Raw genomic sequence first — 8727 nt, 5'->3', positions numbered from 1 at the left:
ACCCGGATGGCCAAGCCGGTCATACCATAAAGTGAATTTTTCATTGAACATCTTGTTCTTTGCCAAATTAGCCTCTATCATATTAATTTTAGCATGGTAAAGACCTGTAGATAATGCGGGTATAGTCTCTAGGATTCTCTTAGATCCTTAGGTGATTTCAGTAATATGTAGGAACTCTTGGTTTTCTTCACCCTTAGTTTCAACATGGAAACAATTCAAACGAATATCTTTGAAACTTAATAAGCTCCTCTTTGAGCTGGGTGAATATAAGGCATCACTTAGTTCAAGATGTGTGCCTGGCCGTAGCCTTCAATTAGACTGCTATACCCGCTATTGTGCTATTATTGGCATTGTTCTTGTCCTCAACCATTTCTTAATATGGACAAGAATCATGTTTTAGACATAAAGAATAAAACAAACAAATTTATATTGAAGGAAAAAAAATAATTGAATTTAAACCAATATTATAATCCAAAATAATAATCCAATAAAATTCAAAGCATAAAACATAGAAATTAAATCAAGACAATTTTTAAATTTAATAATCCTCTCCTAGACAACCTGAAGTCTCATAATCCAATTGGTCATCATTCTCATGGTCGAAATCTCCTTCACCATCAAGATGAACAAGATTAGCTTCTGGATTCCTTTTCAAACTCTCTTGATAGAGACCAATACGGTGCTTAGATCTTCTGCACGTCTTAGCCCAATGATTCCCCATACCACATCGGTGGCAAACCGATTTAGGCTTGTGTTGCGGTTTGAAAATTTCGTGGCCTCTACCAAGGCCACGACCGAAGTCGGATCAGTTCCCACGGCCATAACCATCATAGTGGTTCCCTTGGTAATTGTCACGAACACCACGTCCTCTACCACCACAGCCACGGCCGTGATGATTGCCTCTATGGACGTAGTTAGACTCTTTAGTCTCTTTGGGCTCTTTAGACTCCTTTTGGTTCATTTCAGTTTTGTGGGCTTCTGGTAATGGGACAGAACCAGGAGGTCTCATTGCACTGTTCATCATCAATAACTCATTGTTTTGCTCAGCAAGCAGCAAACAAGAGATTAGACTTGCATATGTTTTGAAACCCTTTTCACGATATTGTTGCTGAAGCAGTATGTTATTGGTGTGAAAGGTTGAGAATGTTTTCTCTAGCAAGTCTTCCTCAGTAACCTCCTTACCACATAACTTCAAGATTGAGACTATCTTAAATAGCTCTGAATTATACTCATCCTCGGATTTAAAATCCTGGATCCTTAGATTTTTCCAATCAAATTGAGCCTTTGGTAGGAGCACTGTCTTTTGGTGTCCATATCTGTTTTTCAACTCTGTCCAAAGGTCAAGAGGATTCTCAATGGTAAGGTAATGGTTCTTGAGACTCTCATTAAGGTGATGGCGTATAAGCAAAATCGCCTTGTATCTTTCTTTTTCCGTGGTATCATTACCATCCTCGATACATTCACATAGATCCTTTGATTTCAAGGTAATCTTAGTATCCAATGCCCATTGTAAATAGTTGTCTCCAGAGACAATAAGTGCAGCATATTTGAGATTGTTGATCTTTGACATCTATAAAATAGAAGAACAAGCACTTGATTATTATCATGCGGTATTTGAGACCGAACCATGCAATTGTTTTAGTCTTAGGACATGCGGTATTTAAGACCGAACCATGCCGATTGTTTTAGTCTTAGGACATGCGGTATTTAAGACCGAACCATGCCGATTGTTTTAGTCTAGGCCATGCGATATTTAAGACCGAACCATGGATTTATTTTCGTCTAGGCCATGCGGTATTTAAGACCGAGACATGCCAATTTTAGTAAATAATTTCTTGTCTTTTAATATATAGTTTTTGTCTTTTATAGTTAATATATGCATGAAACAATCCTAGGCAAAAATATAATCTAGTATGAACAAGGAAATATGTAAATAATTTTAGTTTTTTCAAGTTTTCCTTTCCTCTAGATAAGATTTCCTTTTCTACTTAGGATTAAGACAAAATCTTTAGGAAAATATTTTCTTTTCTCTAGGGTTTCGATTTTAGGTTTTTAGGTTTAGGGTTTCATGCAAGACATAGAACAATTCTGATTTTAAGGTTTTGATTTTTAGGTTTTATGCTAAACATAGAACAAACAAATAACCATCAAACCATCCTAAGCAAATCTTAACCTCAAGCAATCAATTTTTAATGTTTTAGAATTTAGAGTTCTAAAATCACAACTTAAGGTTTAGGGGATTTAGGGTTTATAGCTATAGGATTTTAGATTTGTTGATTGTGTAATTGTAAGTTTTAGAGATCCAATATAATTAAGATCAGGTTCGATATATTTATGTTTGGTGGGTTTGATCTATTTACCTTACACCTTTTGGGGTTGACTGGAATTGATCCGGGAGCTAAAGACCTCGGATATACCTTGAGCTTTTATCACGAACCTCGGACTAGTCACGAACAAAGCTTGATCACGAACTGAAGCTGATCGCCGCGCTTGAATAATCACGAACTTGATCCGGTTGAGAGCTTGGACGAACAGGAGAAGATGTGCGGCTGCTTTAGGGTTTCAGGGATTTTTTTCGTTTAGGATTTTAGAGCGACCTCGTGCTGATAACGTGTTGTGAAACTAGAGAAGAAACAAGAGGTTGTATTCTCTTCTTATTATTGATCAATCGAATGAGTGTTACATATATATAGGGATGGATAAACCCTTAGTAGAAAACCGACTAGGAATAGGAAATAGGCAATGGGCCTATGGCCATGGGCCTTACAAACTAGGACATGTATGAGCCGGTTATGGAGATCTATCCTAAGTGATTTACAACATATTCCATCTATATATACATTTTTGAAGTACATTTTGGGTTCTACCATTTTATTTGTACTTATTTACAAAGTTAATCCTTAAAAAAATTTCTAAAAAGAGCATTATTTCAGATTTTGTTTCCTAAATATTTTACATTCCATTTCAACTAAAAAATTACAGCAAAATCAATATGGAAACAGTAACTATATCTTCTATATTGTGTTCTAAATATATTATATCTCTTAATATTTGCAAACAAAGAAAACAACAATTTGATTCCCATTTTGTTTTCTAAAACCTGTGAGCTTTGATTCTTAATATAGGAAGAACTTCGATCAAATTTATTTAAATATTATAATTAATATATATAAACTTAACAAATTTTTAACATATTACATATATGTAAAACTAAAAAAGTTTATATAATATGGTTATATAGTAAATGAGTTATAAAAATGACATGTTGGAATTAATAAAATATTATTAAATTTGTGCTAACACGGGTTAAATCCTCATTTTTTATTTGTAAACACTATTAGAATTAAAATACTTGACATATAAAATTAAGTTGATTTAACTAAGATTGTGTAAAATAATTAAATCATTAAAAAAATATGACTTAATCATAGCGTATAATTTGTTATAATACATAAAAGTCAAAATAGAATATCAAACACTAAACAAAACAATAGTATGGGTGCAGCTGCACAAACGGCCGAGAAATTTTGTTATTCTTCTATTTGCAAAACATTCAATATTTAAATAACAAATAAAATATAACATGTAAATAATAATAAAAATTATATGCACACGGTGTACCACGGATTAAAATCTAGTTTTAAATATTTAATGCAATCTTCTTTTTTTACCTACCAATATCTATTACTCTTCTGTTAACACAATCATTAATAAAAATCAATATTAGGCAGTGTTCGAAAAAGCATTCTAGGCGTACGCCTCCGCCCCGTCTAGGCGCTAGGCACTATAGCACCGCCTAGACGACCGCTTTGACCGCCTAAAATTGTAGTATCATCATTTTAGTGTATTTTTAAAATTTTAATTGCACAAATTTAAAATTTATAAAGTTTATTTCTATAAACATAATTATAAATGTTTAATATGTTATTTAAAATGTATCATCATTTTAGTGTATTTTAAAAATTTTAGGAGGAGGTATTGGTTTAGGATTTAGAAAGAATTTTAATGACTTTAAAAAGTTAGGTAAATATGTTGTTATTCAATCAAGACTTTTTAAAACTCTTTAAAAATTTGATGTTATTGGTTGTGGATTTATAAAAAGTTATCTAAAATCTTGATAAATCTAGTGTTATTGGATTAAGAGTTTTATAAAGTCATTAAAAGTTTTATGTTATTCAAGTAAAACAAAAGAATCTTGGATTGTTAATGAATTTAAATTTTATGTTATTGGTTTAGGATTTTATATCATTTCCTTCATAACAAAAGTCATGAAAACTCTTTCATCAAATAGAAAGATTTTACAAGATTAGAAAAAACAAATCACCAAGATTTTAAAAATCTTCCTAAACAATCTCTTAGAATCCTTTATTTTTAACTTTCAATTTTCTATGATTCTAAAAATCAGCAAGAACATAAAGTCATTAAAATTCTTTCTAAATCCTAAACCAATACCTCCCTCTTAATTGCACAAATTTAACATTTATAAAGTTTATTTCTATAAACATAATTATAAATGTTAATATGTTATTTAAAATGATTTGAAATAATGTTTTTATCTATTTTTTGTTTTTGATTTAATATTTTTATTATTCTTATACATTTTTTGTATAATTATGTATATAATATCTCATATATATTAGTTTATAGTGTAAACGCCTAAACCCGCCTAGATTCCAATTAGGCGTTCTAGGCGCTAGGCGTTGGATCACTGCCTAGTGAACGCCTAGCGCTTTCTTCAACATTGATATTAGGGTAAACAAAAAAACACAAAAATCCGTTAGATTAGGAATTTTTTTTAACCATATAACTCGATTTGAAGGAAATCTTTTATATCATACACTTATTTTTTTTGGAATTAATATTAAGATGAAGAAATAAATCATTAATAAAATTCAGTATTAAGGTAAACAAAAACACAAAAATCCGTTAGACCATATAAGGTAACGCAATTTTAGGGAAATATTTAATACCATACATCACAAAATCAGGCAACTTGAAAGAAGAAAAAAAAATATATATATTAATATCAGTATTTTAGAGAAATAAACAATTTGGTATCCCTACGCTTAACTATCATAAACTCCATTACTAATATATGGAATATTAAGTTAAAATCCTGGAGGTTGATAATATCTTTCCAATAATGCAATAAATAAGATAATCATTATCTAATTATAGCAAATTCTTATTCTACATTTAATAACTATCCATAATAGTTTTTAGTATTATATTTGAGTGATTGGAAAACTTCGAAATCACACAATCGTCTTAGTAAAAAAATCTACAGAATTGCATTATTGGTTTCTTAATAAAAAAATCTACAGAATTGGTTTCTTTAAAAAGTTTTATCTTTTTATTTTAATTTTGATTTATTTTATAAATATGATATGAGATGGCATTTTGTTGTATATTGATTGGTTAGTTTAGAAGGGGTGAATAAGAGTGGTTCAGATTGCATATTATAAATCTAAACCCTAAACTCTAACCACTCTTTTTTAAACCCAAACCGACATATAATTTCACTTAATTAAAAAATCTAAACCCTAAGCTCTAACCACTATTTTGAAATCGGATTTTGTGATAAACGATTGTCGACTAATCATATTCTGATTTTCTAAGCATATTCCATAACCGACTCAAACATCTTATAAATACACTTTAAGGCCCCGATTGGTGAAGACTTTTAAGACTTTAAAATTATTTAAAAGTTTTAGTGGGGATGTATTCAACTTGACATTTTAAGTGATTTGTGTAAAATTTACAAATCCTATGTTATTCAATTATGGAGTTTAAAAATTCTATTAAAATTCACTGTTATTGAACTGATGATTTAAAAATCCACTTTATAATCTACTGTTATTCAAAACAGTTTTGTGGATTTGGATTTTAATGATTTCTTGGATTCTCGTGGATTTGAGGGGATTTGAAAATACAGAAATCCAAATCTCATGGTTTTAGGTGGGATTTGAAAGAATTTTACAGAAAATCATATTAACTTCCCTAAAATCTATCAAAATTCTAAAATTTCCTAAATCCCATCAAATTCTCTAAAATCATGGTTTCAATACACCCCCCCCCCCTTTAAAAACATTTTATCTGCCAATCAAGTTTTAGTGACTTTTTTATTTTTAAAGTTTCTACAGCCACTTTAAATTTTTCCTTCTTTATTTCTCTTCTTTGGCTCCGATTGGTAGCGGCTGTTACTTTTGGCTGTAAAGACTTTAACTTAAAAATTTTAGCTATAGAGAATTTGGCTGTAGATACTTTAACTGTAGAAACTTTAACTGTTAAAATTTGATTGATAACAAATACTTTTAAGGATAAATTGCACACAATAACCAGGGTTGGTGTTTTTTAACCACCATTTGGCAAAGTCAAATAGAGTTTCCACCTATTAGCCACAAGACTTTTTGGACTGAAATGTCCCTACAGCAAATTTGATCTCTTTTGTTACAATGTAACGATTGAACTCAGAAAAAGAAATGTGTTAGATAATTAAGATTATTTTACTATTATTCTTCCCCATTTTTTGTTTTTTCATTTTTTTCTCTCTATTCAATTTGATGACTATTTTTATTTTTGTACTTATAATTATAATTCATTTTTTTCTATCTTTTAAGATCCATTTTCTAATTTGTTTTTTACATTTAATTATAATTTATGTTCTAACTTGTTTTTTAATATTATTCAAGATTAATAGTAATACTTATCATTTACTCATGTGTACGTACACAGTAATAATTTTTGTGTTTACGTGTACGTAAATACTTAAGTAATTTGTATATTTATCTTTTAAAATATGTTTGCAGCAATGTATCTTTATAGAAATACAATCCAAAAATCCAAAAAATTTAAGTACAATTTAGAAGCGAACATCTTTTTTATCCTAGTTTACCTAGGCATGGGCATTCAAGATTTGAGTCGGATTTAATTCGAACTTTTTCTTAAACTAGGGGATAATCCGGGCTACGCCCGTTAATAAAAATTAATCTTTTTTATATAATAATTTTTTTTATAAAAAAATCACCTTGCCTTAACAATTTATCAACTTATGTGATTATATAGAAATCAAAATATTTCTTCAAAATTGTTTATGTATCCATACATATTTGAATTTTTTTTCTAAAATATTTTATTAATAAGCACAAATCTTTAAAGTATTTAACCACTTCAAACATTATTCTACCATTGGTTTAATATATACAATGTCTAACATTTTGTTCAAAACTTTTTCTCCATTTTGTTTAGAATGTATGCTACGTTATCTAGGGCGAAAGATTGATTTTTAAAGAAGCAACATATATAAGGCAAATTTTAAAACTTATTTCTAAAATAACCTAATGGGTATGAACATAAAAACATCAATGAAGTAATTAAGGTCAAAGCAGAAGTTGAAAGAAAGTAAGAAAAATATAGAGTGATGGATAACATCCATTTTTTTTATCCTCTCCCACTTTTCAGCCCTCACCTTTACCCTACAAATGCTCTCTTTGATATATTATTTCTCTAGAATCTTTCATAATTGTCTACATTGCTCATCGGCCTCTTTTCCGCTCCGTCTTCTGCTGTAACCATCTTCGTCACCAACTGTTCATATATCCCTCTTTTATCTCTGTCTAGCCTTCACCCATGACGATGGTGTGTAGTTTTTATATATGCTAGACATATTTGGACTAATATGTAGAAAATGAGAAGAGGAAATGAGGGGAAGTGAACATGAGACAAAATACAAAACGATGAAAATATACCTTTTTAATGCATCAAAGGTGTTAATCAAAGAAATATATCGCACTGAGACACTTATCGAACCATGATCAGACAAAGGTATAACGTAGCCTAGGCTCCTTAGGTCTTTAAAAAACATTTGAACAATCCTATGAACCTATGATATATATTTTGGATATTTGGCATGCAATTTAAGAAAGTAGACTCTATTACCACAATCCTGCTTAGTTAACATTTTTTATATCTATACTATACTGAAATGAGAAGATTTACTTACAGGGTAAATGAGTCTGAGATATCTTCCAATTAAATATTGGCTCCACGCCTTCAAGGTACCTGATGAACATAATATAAAACACATGATGAACCCTGAATACATATATAGGACACGGGTACTCCACACTCATCAAGGTCTCCTTGACAAGGAAGTACCTCTAAATTAGAGCAATATGATGAACTAAGTCAAGGTCAACACAAATTATAAAAGATTGAACTGTCACCAGTTATACAATAATTAGCCACGGGACCAAACCTAAAACATCAATTATTCAACTGAAAATTTATCGTCAAAAAAGAGTATTTTTGTAGGCCACACCACTATTCTAATAAACACTATATTTGTGACAATACCTCGGTCATCTTGTGATTTGAACACCAAAAACAAATGAACATAACTTACAGCGAAAGTAATTTGCATAAAAGCATACCAATTCATTTGGACTCATGATCAATCACGCAGTTCTCGCCTGTAAATCTGTAAATATAAGAATGCACGACCCTTAATCAAAATTCTTTTAAATAGAAAATTATTAATTAAGAAGGATGATGATAGAAACCAAAGAGCCAAGACATTGAACATATTGAAGTACTTTACCATGTATATGCCGAGACAATCAAAACCCTCTCTCTACTATAGTAAACAAAGGCGGTATAATCAAAAACCAAAGTTAAAAAAGTGAACCTAATTACCGTTTGAAAGACGATTTATGGCCATTGGCCGAC

General features: G+C 30.2%; 1 pseudogene; it reads right to left on the bottom strand.

The window, feature by feature from the left end:
* Positions 1-538: 538 nt before the first annotated feature.
* On the bottom strand, positions 539-1570 carry LOC147950232 (uncharacterized; annotated as a pseudogene).
* Positions 1571-8727: the final 7157 nt, after the last annotated feature.

This window comes from Camelina sativa, chromosome 1, assembly GCF_030686135.1.
Source record: "Camelina sativa cultivar CO46 ecotype springtype chromosome 1, ASM3068613v1".
Taxonomy (NCBI): Eukaryota; Viridiplantae; Streptophyta; class Magnoliopsida; order Brassicales; family Brassicaceae; genus Camelina; species Camelina sativa.
Note: the sequence above shows the minus strand (reverse complement) of the source record. Positions and strands in the feature narration are given on the sequence as shown.